The following is a 14,636-nucleotide window of genomic DNA, read 5'->3' as shown; positions in this document are numbered from 1 at the left end:
ATTCGTGAGTTTACGTTTTTCCCTCGTGCATTTTAGATCGTCTCGTGCTATAATTACGCGGACTTATTTCTACTCTTAACTGACTACGATTTGGATTTTGGTTAGATTAGTTTGGATTTCCTTTTCTTGACTTGGCAACGAATTTCACCTCGATTTAGATTTTTTGTTTCATTACTTGGATTTATTTTGCTTCAGTTTTTGAAGACCTTCGCTACTTTTTGGACACGCATTTCGTACATCATGAGCGGAACCAAGAGAAAAGCTATTACGCTTATGGAAAAATACGAAATAAAATAAACTTTTCTTTAAAATATATATATTTTGCGATTTAAAATGCTCATTGCAGCCTATAAACGTTACGTTTTTCATGGTGTTTTTAGGCCTACTAGTTAATCGTATCTACATTTATAGAGAACCCACTGTAATTTTTTTATTTGAGGAAATATGTTAAGTATGTGTTAATTATTATTTTATTGATATAAAATATCAAAAATGTAAAAACACAGCGTACAATACTGCCTTCGTAAGCTGTATATTTGGCCTAAACATAGTGTTGAGTCTTTTTTTATTTTTATGTTTGATTAGCTCAAGTATTGTTTCTGCATGAATAGGATATTTTTTCGATCGAAAATACACCAGCATAATAAACATACGTACATGTAAAAAATTTACTTGTTTACCAAAGGCACATGTACGTGCCGTGTAAAGACACGGCAACGACAATTAATTTCCCGTGGCAGCGGCAGAAAAGTTTTGCCGGGGGGGAGTAACCACAAATGGACATAATTTGGCCTCAATGGTTCGTACGTACAACTCGGTCGTACGGACAAATTTTGGAGAACCGTGAGTGTACGTAGAATCAAGGTTTGACCGTACTTGAAAAAACCCACCTTTTTGGTACTAATGACAGTTTTTTATACTGAACTGTTAATAAATGTAAAACATCTTGTTGGAACCTGAAAAAATATATAGTATTTACTAGTGATGGGATTTTCGATACTTCGATACCTCGATAACTTCGATACTTGACGGTATCACAAAGTATCAAGTATCAAAACTGTAAGGTCAATACATTTTTTCAATACAGGAATGCTTGTTCATTTGTATTGAATTAAGTTTTGAGTCGCCATTGTATAAAATACAACTACAGTAGAACCTCGATGATACGTTCCCGTTTCATACATTTTCCCGTGTCATACGCCGATTAATTTCGATCCCGCCGAAAGTACTTTATTTACAATGGTTTACTTTCCCGGAACATACACTAATAAAATCATTAATTTCCCGTTTAATACATTTTTACAAAGTGGAAAAGTCCTAAAATTCACAATTTTTTTTATATCCCTCATGATAAACTACGTTTGAATGCTTTTATTTTGAAAAACGTTCATTGTTTACCTTTGCAAATGTAAGAAAATAACTTTATCGCACCATAGATATGGATAGTATCAGGAAGACTGTGCACTTCGCTAGTAGCATCTATGGCCAGCACCAAGCGAGAGTAGTGGCGCAAACTAGCAATGATTATGAAAATGGTGCACGCGCTTTACCAAGGCACGGAACTCATATTTTGTGCATTCATTAATCTTTGAACTGAATATACCCGTTTTTAATTGTTTTCTTATGATCGGATTGTTTTGCATTTAACGTTTCTCAAGTTAAAATTTTATTGAAAATTGTTCTGTTGCATAAAGTTGTTTGGAATAGGAAACAGACAAGCCAAAATTTCTGATTTTCTTTTTACAATAGCCTAAATTTTTTTAATTTCTAATTTAGGCTTGGTGGCTTTTCAACCCCCCCCCCCCCCCCCCCCCCCCTCCAAGAAAGGAATTCATAACATTTTGTAAGGCCATTGTTTCTCATGTCAGCTTTACTTGATTATGGACTGCATTTTACATTTCTGGTGGTTTTATTATATGTATATATAATGATGAATTCATATATTTCATTAATATAATGCAATTATTAACACATTATTAGGGATGGTGATTTTTCGTTTTCGCGAAATAGATGCGAAAATATGCTAAATTATTTTTTTTCCGCTATAAAATGCCAAATCTAGACTATTCCGAGATAAATGCGAAATCAAGGTAAAAAACGTAGATTCGTCTTCACTCTACACAATTTATTTACAGATTGTATTTAGTTTCAGTTCAGTATCAAAAGAAACCATCATTTTATGGCGTATTCAGCAAAAGTATCTTATTGTCACGTCATTCAACACTATTGTTCGTAAATATTGAATGAAAAATGGCCATCCGTGCCTCGCGATTGTATAAACAAAGCAAAGAACAACTAGCTGGAAGAGTGTCCGTCATCTTGCCGAGTACAAGTTTTTAGGCTGCCATATTGCGACATCTCTGCTTCGCCGCGCTAACAATTCCCATTTTCTAGCTGTATTTCACGTGAAAGCCGCGTTCTTGTGTAGTATATGGAAAGTGGTGTGTTTACAAATACGTGCATACTCGTGAATGTGTTGTATACTGTTATTTCTCGTGGTAAAAATGGGACGAAACGTAATTTCCATTCGCGATCGTATAAATGAATACAAAAGTGAACAGATCTACGAAAGTAATACGAATATTTTAATGCGCAATTTATGTAATCGCCGTCTGGAGTGGAAAAAAAAAAGTACTTGAAAAACACATTAAATCTGAGGGACATCAGGCTGCAAAAAAAAAGATTCACCGAGAAATCGGATGAAGAAAAAAAGTTGGTGAAATGGCAAGCAATGGTTTCTGGCATGATCGAAAACCAAAAGAAGGCGAAAATTGAAAAAACAAAAAGAAAAAAAATTGAAAAAACGAGTTTCTATAACATTATCTGTGCACTCTACATCAACTATGGCCATGAACACGGCTAAAAAATATTTATTGTAATTTTAAGTATTCAATTTATTGCACTCATAATTGCTAAAAAGTTGTTTGGAAACCTGCCAAGATAGGTTATCTTTGTAGTTGTGCTAGATCTTTATTTCTGTGGTTGTTAATAATGTATATGTGTATTATTTAATGCTTTTTAAAAATATACTTTTCTTCGGTAATGTAAAATGAGAGAATTGGCTAAATATTGTTTTTAAAAATGCTACAAAATGCTAAATTTCAAATTCAAAATGCTAAATGTTATTATTTTAAATGCTATAAATCACCATCTCTACATATTATGTATTTAATTTTAATCTGATATTGTGCTGGTATGCTAGAGTGAAAAAAAATAAATTATTATTGCCATTCCCTTTTCTACACTTTCCCGCATCATACACCATTTTTGTGCCCTCTGTTGAAAAGTGTATGACAGGGGTTCTACTGTTCTAGAAAAGCTGATTAGCCGTAATTATGATAACCAATAGGCTTACATCAGAATAAATTATAATTATATAAGTCGTTACTGCAACTTGCCAATAGTAAACAAACGGTAAAGTAAGGTTAAGTTGTTTTTGTTTCGTGTTCAAGAAGTTACGTTTTTCGTACGTAACACTTCGGACATTGAATTCACAGGAAATTTGAAGAAAAAAAAAGAAAAAAAAATTGTAGAAATATCGAGCACTTAAAATTCACATTAATTGACTCCACTCGCAATCCGTCGCAATAGTAACAATAACACGCCTAGTAATAACAGTCAACATCATAGAGTAAGTATGTGTCTCGTCCCTCGTGTATGGTAAGTACCAGAGATTTGTATCGATATTATGAATGTTTTCAATTGCCGTGGTCGTATAGTGACGTAAATTGGTGCCACCAGTGCGAACTATCATGTGGCAATTTTATTTAAGAGAGCGCTATCTTTATTTACATTTGTTAGTGGTAAAAAAAAAGTATACTGGAAAATAAAGGGCTAACTCTCTTGAAGATAGTTTGTATTTTGCTTCTATTTTTTATATTGATTTCTATACCCAAGTCTTTAAAGTTGTTTGCACTTTGTATTTTTGTAATAAAGAGGGAATTTATATAGTTTAAAACTAATTTATGTTATTTGTATTTTTGTAATAATTGTTACTAAATGGGAAAATATTTTTTCATGGAGTATTGAAAGTATTGAAAGTATCAAACTGAAAAAACAATACAGAATCGAGTATCGAAAGTCCCACCTCTAGTATTTACCTGAAGGGTCACCCCTGCGAATGGGTGGCACCCTTAAAAATTTTAGGCAAAAAAATCTAATATTTTAAACATAAGAGTCGCCTCGAATATGGGTCGTATCAAATAACTGTCTCCAATAGAATAAAAAATAAGTCTTTATGGTATATGTCTCACCTTAATGCCACAAAAGAAACACGGCACTTATGTCCTTTGTCATTCCCCTCACTCCCTCCAATGCCTTAGCAGCTTAGCACTATCTAACAAAAAATACAAAGAAAAAGAATACTTTATTTATACCCATGTTTCCCTTCAAAAATCCATATTTTTTTACCCATCCCCTTCGCTAAGAGAGAAAAGACAGCAGGCTATTTCCTGTAAAATTTTTTTGTCAGTTTCTTCAGTAAAACAAGCAGGCAGTTTTGTCATGAATGAAATATTGCAGTAGAAAGCGTCAATGTTTGGACACAGTTGCATCACAAAAACTGTCGAGATATAAACGTGATGATCGAGTACAGTGCCGTTCACGGAGAGGGAGGGAAACCATAAACACTGCTACTTGGCCACACACACTCAAAACACACACACACACACACATGCACACATTCATGCACCCCCTCCCCTCTTTTTCTCTTTAGTTTATTTTTAGATTCTCCCTCTTGCGGATCACCAGCCCGGTGGTAGACAGCCACGCCACTTACCAACACCGGCCCGGTAGCCGCCCGACAAGTAGCAGACACAGCTTAACGGCGCATTTCATGATGCTTTACACTCACTGCTGAGATATTTTAAATAAACAATTTATATTTACTTGTGACCTATTTATCAAAGACCAACACAGGCTAGTTATTTAAGCACATATTCAACCACAACAGTGAAATGTTAATTTTTTTTTACTCAAAATGGAAAATTTGCATATTGATTGCAGTACATTTTATCAAACAAAAAATCTGTATAAAATCTGTGACCCATACACGGGTAAATAAGGTACTTTGCAGCAAGAAATCCTTTATAGTGAGGTACAGTGGAACCTCCCTACTACGAGAGCTGACAATGGCAAGAGAAATCCTCGTACATACAAGTACTAATATAGAATTTAAAGTCTAAGTTAAAATCCTGAACCTTCACAAAATGTCTTAATTTCACACCATATCTCGAAAATGGTGCAATGTTGTGAAAAAATGCAAAGAATAAAAGTTGTAGCAAATTAAATTTTGAATAGAAAAGGTCTCTATGATTATTTTTGTATCTGTAACAGTTTTTGTTTTAATCACGAATGAAATTGTCTGACTCATAACAGTGCTCCGAGATGCAGCAAAGATAACAGATGTTACAGTCGCCGTGCAAGATCAAAACAGGAGGTAAGTAGAGTGGAGAAAGGAAAACAACAGTGGGTGGAAAGAAGAGAAGGGCATCTGCCATTCTCCCTGCATAAGCTGATACTGTTTCAGATAGGAAAACCCCAGTTTCTCATGCCACAGATAAGTTACTGTGAGGGGTTTTCATTTGTCTTAAACCCATAAGCACACGTAAATTTGACACATATTTGTTAAATACAGACCTGATTTGTTAACATTATTACAGTAAGGTTCGCACTTTCAATAACATTCAATGAATAAAAGTGAAGTTTTTGTGTGAAGCATCTCAATATAGCAACAGTACCCCTGGGTTCCACTATATTACTACAGGAGTAAGGGGCAGCAGTCAACGACCCCCCCTTCAAAATGCACCGAACTACTAAAAGACAAAGGAGATTTTGAGGAAAAGCTGACAATATCGTGATAAGACCAGAAAGTTACCACAATTATTAACAAATGGATTGCTACAATACATGCACAAATTTCTGAGAATTGGTTGCAATTTTATGGATGAAATGTTGCCATTAATAGCATAGGAATATGCAAGAAAAACCATTTTTTTTTTGGCATAGTTCATAGCAGGTAGTATTTAGAATAAACAAAAACCTGTGAAGAGAGAGACAAAGATTGGTTGCGTTGCCAGTTCTCTGACATTATAAGGGTGTAAGGAAGGGGATATTGGTCAAGCCCACTACTCACACAACGTGGTCTCTCACAGTCCCTCACTCATACGCACGTGCGAATGCACACACACACGTACATGCATGCGTACACACACACACACACACAGAGGCTGGTTTATTTTTAGATTTTAGATCTACTCCTCTACCGAAAGCCAGTGCAGCAGCCAGTAACAGCTTCAGGAGGGGAAGGGCAAATAGTCGCCACCAAGCGAGAGAGAGAACATGTTGTTTGTTACCAGAGTCCCGCCCACTTCCTACCCCACCACGGACCAGCTGCTACCTGTTAGTGATACAGTCCGCCGGCCTAGTCAAGCAGTATGCGCTCTCTTGTTTAGCAGTCTGTGTTTACTAGTATGTAAAAGTTTGGTTTTTTTTTTCCAACAGTGTTTTTCCTTGTTTGAAGAGGCCATTTAAATCTCTCGTACTTACGAAAGGGCAAACAAGGAAGCACTCATAATAACCAGTTTAATTAAGTAAGATTTAAGTAGTAAAACTGATGGTGCATTACAAAACTATCGTAACTTTGAAGGTCTCACAGTACATATTCCATACATGTACCTAATTATGAGGTTCCTTTGTACTTTATAATGAGGTTTCAATATATTTATTCATACTGGCACAGTGTGTCTGAACACAGGAAAAATGATGTGGTTGTTTCCCAGAGATTTTGAAACTAGCAAAAAGAAGTTGATACTTCCTCACAGCAATCCTGTTGTGGAAAGGATATCCAGTAACCTGGTGAAAATGGCTTACAAATCATGGATAGAGCCGCCAGTATTGAATGCCGTTATATTGTTGAATGAGAAAATCTTTAGGTCTGGCTTTCAAACTAACTGACCATTTGTAGAAGAGAAAGATATTTACCGTATTGGCCCGAAGATAGGCCGACCTCGAAAATAGGCAGACCCCTTCTACAGCACACTCAAAATCAGGGAAAAATAAATTTTAACTAACTAAAATGTTTATCAGCAGCATATTACCACAGTAACACATCAACTAAGATAGTATTTATTAAACTGACAAAAATATTTCAGAGTTTATATTTCCGTTTATCTTCACATTCTTTTGTAGTGGTGCCAACATTTTACACGCATACTTGCCAACTTTTGAAATTCCCAATCCAGTAGAAATTTTAAATGATTAATTATAGCGTAAACCAAACACGGCAATTTGGTTACTCCACGATTAAACATAACAAATAACCAAATACTGTATATTTTATACTAACAAAAAAAGTACATACAGCTATTAAATTACCTAAACATCTGCATTGTAATATAGTGAATTTCATATTTCACACACATCTGATATAGAAGTTTACACAATATTGCACCCATCATCAGCTGCACTCAATTCATGTTATTATCTAGGTATGTAATTAAATATAGGCCTAGAAACTTATTTACAACACTTTCGAACTAGCTTTTTTTTTCTTAAGGAAAATGCTTCAGTGATGCTGCAGTAGCTTTCTTAGCTTTTTGAAGAAATTTCTCAGAAAACTTCTGATCATAGCAAAAACCCACTTGTCTGGATTTAATTACAGAAATGCTTTCAAGAGAGTTATTTGACAACTGGGATCTGAACTGGGTCCTGTTTTTCTTGACCAAACTAAACACCCTCTCGCACTCTGCATTACTGTGAGGGATTGTGAGTATGGAAAACATTACTCAAGATAGTCTATCAAATTTCGGTTCCCCAGTTATGATTTTCATATTTGAGACACTGACCCATTTTTCCACAATATTGGCACTCTGTGTTAAACAAGAAAGATCTTCCAGCTGAAGGGAAATGAACTGTTAGTGAAGTTCATCCATGGCCATGCTCCTTGTTTCATTGTCTTTAAGTGGTAACATTACAGGAAACAATTTCAGACAACAACATCAGAGAAACTGACATTTTCAATGCCCTCAATGTTGGCAGCACTTGCTTTCATCAAAACTTCGTTTTTCAGAGGAAACTTGTTAACAATATAGTCATATGCAGTGATGAAATACTTTTTCACAGATTCATAAAACACTTTTTTGTCAGATGATTTTAATTCACTTACAGTTTGTGAAGTCTGAAAGCCAATAACCATATCAGAGTCTTGCCTCTGATTTTCAACAGCATGATAGCTAACTTCAAGAATATCCACATTCTTGATAGCAGCAGGCTTAACAAACTTAGATAATATCTCTTTCAAAAAGTCACAGAGCATGTGTCGCAAAATGTGAATTTGCGGTTCTGATGCTTGGAGCATTATGTTTACTTTTTCAAATGAGGGTATCACATGCAACAAAAACAAGCAGAAAGCTCTATTCAGTGGCATTGAGAGAAATAAAAACAGCTTTTCTTCACGACTTAAATTTGGACTTTTACTTTTCAAAATAAGGTCAGAATCACTTAATGACAAGACTGCACCAGCCATTTTCTTGTAAGAGACCTTAGGATCACCATCTGCTTTTCTTTTACTTGACTGTTTTCTTTCAAAATTAAAAGATTCTTTTGTTCCAGACAGCTTGGTTGTCATGCTTGAAGGTGAGGAAGAACACGATGGTGAAAGAACATCTGACTTACCTACTGATGTGAAGTTCTCTTTGGGCAAGAGTGAAAAACCTGATGGTTTCTGAATCATGCCTACCCTCTCTCCAGATTTGTTACTCTCTTTCGGAATCCTGTACGATGTCAGTGACGAACACTGTGGTTTCTGATGACTGACTTCTTTCTTGAAGAAACTCAACAAAGGTTCCCACTGATCTACAAATCTAGTCAGACTTCTACCCAATGACAGCCACCTGGTACAAACATGTTTCAAAATCTTCTTAGCATCTTTATTGTGTAGATTTTGAAATTCTGCCAGACTTTCTTTTCGTTTGCTGCTTTTCTCAAGATAATAATAAATGTCTATTAAAATTTGGTCAATTTTTACTGGCAAGCAACTTGACCCCTTTTCTGCAGCCAAATTAATCAAATGGCACAAACATCCCATTACAATAAGTCCCTCCTGAGCATTTTTTAAAACAGCTGCCACACCATTTTTATGTCCAAGCATAACTGCAGCATTGTCTGCAGAAAATGATATGTTTTTTATGGGTACTTTAAGACGTTCCAATTCTGCCAACATCAAACTGCCGATATTACGACCTGTTGCATTGCCTTGTAAATTAGGCAACGAAAGAATGCACGAGACCATTTTTTGCACATTTTCGTCAAAAAACGTAACCACCACTGGATACAGTTTGTAATCGGAATCATTACTCCCATCGGTTGACAAACAAAAAGGGCCATTTTGCAAATGCGTCACAATATCCTCTGTAGCATTTGCAGACATTTCTTTAACAATAGCAGATGTTTTTGTTCTGCCACAGCTATATTTCTTTGCGACGTCGGATGAAGGAAACATTTTCCTTAATAAAGGCCCGGCGTGGTCGGCCACACTAAGCGGCAGGTTATGTTCCACAATGAAATGCGTGAACAAACACTCACTTCTAATGACGGCATTGTCCACGCTTTCAGTTTTCACAAAATAATTCTGAATTTTCGTATTTTCTTCGCCACTTTTCATGTTATTGTTGTGTTTGGTGGTTTTGCCATGATTTCTAATGTCGTTTTTTTCCGCCGTGTGCAATGTTTACATCGCAACGACAAACCTTACAGAAGGCATACGTATTACCTTTATCAGACTTGATAATATACGGAAACTCTTGCATATACACGTCTCTGAATGCCTGCAGTACTGCTTGGTTTTTCCGCTCATATTGTAAACAATACACCGTGCTGATGCCACAAACGCAATTACAATACACGCATCTCTAAATAATTATTTACGTAGCACTACGCATTTTGTTTAATGCAAGCTAAATAAAAATAATAATTATATAACCGTATTCAAACCACAACACTTTATTCCGCGCTAAAATACTCCAAGACTGCTAAAAAAAAATACATGCCCAAAAGATAAACACAACATAAACTGCGCGATGATTGGCTTGTAGCAACCAATGAAGAAACAATTGACACGGACGTATTTTATTTGACCTTGATATCCCGTCGCTGATACGATATCAAAATCTTACAAACGTATTTTAATAACGTAAAAATGTCGGAAAACCAGTAAAATAACTGATATGGCCGTACAATCGTACAATAACATGATTTTCCGTACATTTTACGGGTAAATCGTACAAGTTGGCAAGTATGTACACGGCAATGGCTAAATTTTCGAAGTTCATAGAAACTGTGACGTAAAAACATTTACCGTTACGTTTAATTTTGACGTAAAAAACCCAAAATGGTTTAATGTAAAACGTGTATGAATCAACCATAAAACAGCCAATATTGCAAATAGGTTTTATTGTTCTTGTTACTGTTGGTATATACCGGTATTTTTTTATTCGTGTCGCAACTGCAAGTTGCCAACACTGGTGCCATTTTGTTTTTCCTGTGGTAGAAGAGTAAATAAAGCATACGACGGTAAATAACTGTACGGCAAAATTGCTGTTTTTACTAACTGTTTACTGTAAATAACACCTTTTACAAGCAAATAAAATTACCGCAGCCTGTTAAATACAGTTCAAAAATAACCAGACCGAGCTTTTAAAAGCTATGTGGTACAAGTGACCATATCTGTGTACAGTAAAACCTTTTTGTTGCTACCCCATTTATTGCGACCACCTCTCTATTACAACCCGATTTCGAGGAACCGTGAAAAAATTGCCGAAAATCCGAAGAAAATCGGACAGAAAATAAGTTTCTTGTGGTGAGTAGCGTGTTACTGCGTTTCTCTTGCCGAGTACTGTACTGCCGTAGGCAGCGCATATCTAAAAATAGATACCACTTCCTGTCGACTGCTGTCAGCGCTTGACAAAACCCCCATTCCACGTCCCTTTGCCGGCAGGGTGCAAATAAAGGTTTTTGTGGCAACGTGTTTATAGTTGGCTGCTCGCTCGCCCTTGCTCACCCTCTCCCCCTACCGTGCGCTGCGGCCGATCTCAGATGGTGCTTGTACTTGTTAACAATCACGCTATCTTCTTCATTTTAACGAGAATAAAAATATATTAAAACTGTCAGCAAATTGATAAAAGCTTTATGTGTCCGCAAAACAGGGAACAACTCTGGCCCGCCAGTTGTTTTCATTCAAAACGTGGCTAAAGAACTTGCATGGATCAGGCTGAAAACATCTGGCAATACGTGCAGATTATAAGGAATCTTGTTATGAATTGAGATGTTATGTTTTTCGAGTAGATATACACAGCGACCGACTGGATGCACGCCCGCCTCGACTCGTTTTAACTGCCGCAGCGATGTTTATTTTGACAGCTCAAGCAATTATCTTTTCCCGTGGGTTGATAGAAAAAGGTCGCTTCACCCAACATAAAAAAAAAAGGCTACGCCACTTATTTCCCAAGCAAGAAACACACTGGCTGCCGTATGTCTCCCCCGCATTTATCTTTCTTCTAACATTCCACGTCTCGCCTGTCGCACGAGCAATAATGAAGCGACCACGCATTGGGCCATTTTATGCTTTGTTTGGTGACAGCAGCTTGATTTTATTCGGTATACGTAGTCCTTTTCATAGGACCCTTGCTATTCAAATACATTTATATTTAAGTTTGAAAGCTTGTAAATTCCTTGCCAGAGATGACTGAACTCGAACTTGGTGTGAAAAGTGACATATTTTGACATACTTTTTTTGGGCGTGTTTTTGTGGTGAGGGAGGGGTCCGAAAATATTTACAACGATCTTACCCCTCCCTCATAATAGCCCAATTTTACGGGAGAAGGGAGGGTGAAATGAGAATTATCTCACTGAAGGTTTTTCAAAGGAGAGCGAAGTTGGGGTGTTATAAGGGAGGACACTAGATGGTTTGTGTGTCTGGGAGGGATGAGCTAGCCTTGAAGAATGTCCCCGTGGGGAGGGAGGGGTGAGCTTATGCGTCATGAAGCCGCTGCCGCCAGCCAGCCGGGCGAGCTTAGTGTGCACCCACTCGCGTAGCAGAACCTACCACTGACATATTTTTAAAGGAAATGTCCCATTATTGTTTTGTTATTCTTACATGAACATTATTGGCAGTATTAAAACCGACACAAAAATATGCTGTGTGTTAAAATTAACAGATTTTAATGATCTTTCATTTCGTTTTTTTTTTTTTTTTTAATTTTTTTCTGATTTTCAGATTTTGTTCAAAATGTCCAATTTTTTGACGGTTCCCGATAATGTATTCGTAAAATCACTGCTTCGTTAAATCCGGGGTTCGTGACATCGGGGTTCTAGTGTATTTAACTACGGCAAGCAGAAAACGTACATGTAAACTAACAAGTAAAAATAAACTGTCTTTTGACATATTTTCTTTAGAGGTGGCCTGTAGGGCGACGGACTTGTCATAAAGGTTGAAGTGGGTTTAAAGCAAAGCCGTCTAGCATTGTGAGTGACAGCATCCTGCCATTGTACGGCTGGTGTCTTAGTGTGTTGGGGGGGGGGGGTTTATATAAACTGAAAATTTCGGAAAACATCTATAACGACTATTACGACCCCCCCTCTATTACGACCCTATTCCTGGGAACTGTGAGGGGTTGTTTCAGAGAGGTTTGACTGTACTTAACTTAAAATATGATATGTTATTGGGGTTAAGTGTGTTATTGGGGTTAAGTGTGTTATTGGGGTTAAGTGTGTTTACTAAATTTCTAAGTTGGAAAAATTACTAATTTTACGTAAGTACGGCGTAATTATAGGTCAATGAATTGTATATCTGATAACATTTTTAACCATAAGTGATTCTCCTTGAAATGTATGTGGGTAATTCTCATGGAAACTCGAAATTCCTGTCCTAGCAATTTTTACAATAATCCTAAGTGATTTAGGATGGTATTTTTTTTTCCGGAAAGAATATCATCAAGGCTAAAAATGTTGGTCATAACTTAGGAACCGTACGGGCATTTGTGAAGAATAATAAATATATAGTACCTACTCTGAAAATCATTCCCTCACTATGTCCCAAACTCCAGATTAAAACATTGTCTAAAGTTTTTATCGAAAATTTCTTAAAAAATTTGTTTGCAACTATGGCTTGTCTATTGTAAATACAACAACTTTTCAAAATTTCTCTGAGTTTAGGATCATAAGTCATGAACAAGTTGTCTAATGTTGACTTAACATGTGTCCCATGAAAAATTATCATTCCCTCACATCATTACCAACAGTCGATAAGTATGTATATTCTTGAGGACTTTAGTAATAGTCTCATTAGTTTTTGATAGTTGGTAGTATGGTCACTTGTTCGAAATGGCAAATTGACTTCAAGCTTGTTAAAGTACTTGTTGGAAGAAGATGTCATTGTAATTTTTTAAAGATTACATTTTAAACAATCATTCCATCACAGCGAAGAATAAAGAAGGTAATTGTAATATTTGAATTTTGATGACGTAGTAAAGTATGTTTTTAAAGGTAGAAAGCATAGAGAAAAGTTAGATGGTTGCAAAAGGTTATGTTGCGACATTTTTTAGGTTATGGTTTATTTTGTCATTCCCTCACCGTCATTCCCTCACATTTGATTATTTTCAGTTATATTATAAGTTTGTTCAAAATAATGTTCAAGAATCTCACTAAGAGATTTTAAAAATTTCTAAAGAAGTACATCATTTTTGGTAATTTTATATTGATAGTTTATTGTTGTAATTGAACTGTGATTACTACTACGATAAGAAAAAGTAGGGCTGATCGGTTGACCGAATTTTCGGTTCGGTTCGGTCATTTTAGTAAAAACCGAAGCCGAACCGAATTCCCAGAAAAAACCGATGATTTGGTTTTTATTAGGGCATTAAAAACTAACTTCAAGTATCTACCAAATAATGTATTTAACATTCATATTGGATAAGAAACGTACCGCTTGCATAATACATCAAAACACATTTAAGACGCATGCTAAGTTTTTCACTATAAAATGTTTAAATCATCTATTCTCTTAATGTTCGCCATTTTAACCATGGGATAGTAAAGTCTAAGCGTTTCTTACAGTTCACTATTTCCTATGTTTAACGTCGGAAGTTTCTGTCGGAATACTACTATTTTCTCTTAAATATATGGTTTTTTCTTATTTAAAGGATATATCACTTCCGTTACTAAAATAATATTTATTTAATTCCGGTTCGTAAGCTAAAACGGTAGAAGTTTCGTAGCATTGCTTAGTTCCGTTCGTATTCTGCAGGGCGCTCACGACGCATGGCGTCACTCAGTTCTATTTTCACATCACAGAATGCGCTATACGTGCGCTAGGATCGATTAGTTGCCTTCCAAGTTCCGTTCCAAATGGCAGTTGGAGAATGAATGTGCATGTCGTCAGACCCTTTAGATGTAGTTTGTTTACTATTCGCGCGTGATTATTGCGGCTTTGCGTCGTTATAGTCTAGAGTATTTGATTTCTCGTAAAATAAAAATTCTTTTTTGCCACTACGTCTTGGTAATTGGAGGCAACTATGAACATCTGTGACGAAGGAATTAAAAATAATACCGCCCGTGTTCCGCAAAGATGATGATGTTACGCA

At 36.1% G+C, this 14,636-nt stretch overlaps 1 protein-coding gene across 1 annotated transcript in view; it reads right to left on the bottom strand.

The window, feature by feature from the left end:
* Positions 1 to 14,636, bottom strand: part of LOC134527454 (nuclear pore complex protein Nup155) — a 293,963-nt gene that overhangs the window by 173,777 nt on the left and 105,550 nt on the right. The window lies entirely within an intron of this gene.

The sequence above is a fragment of the Bacillus rossius genome, chromosome 1, assembly GCF_032445375.1.
Source record: "Bacillus rossius redtenbacheri isolate Brsri chromosome 1, Brsri_v3, whole genome shotgun sequence".
Classification (NCBI taxonomy): domain Eukaryota; kingdom Metazoa; phylum Arthropoda; class Insecta; order Phasmatodea; family Bacillidae; genus Bacillus; species Bacillus rossius.
The sequence above is the reverse complement of the archived record's forward strand: the minus strand, read 5'-3'. Positions and strand labels throughout refer to the sequence as shown.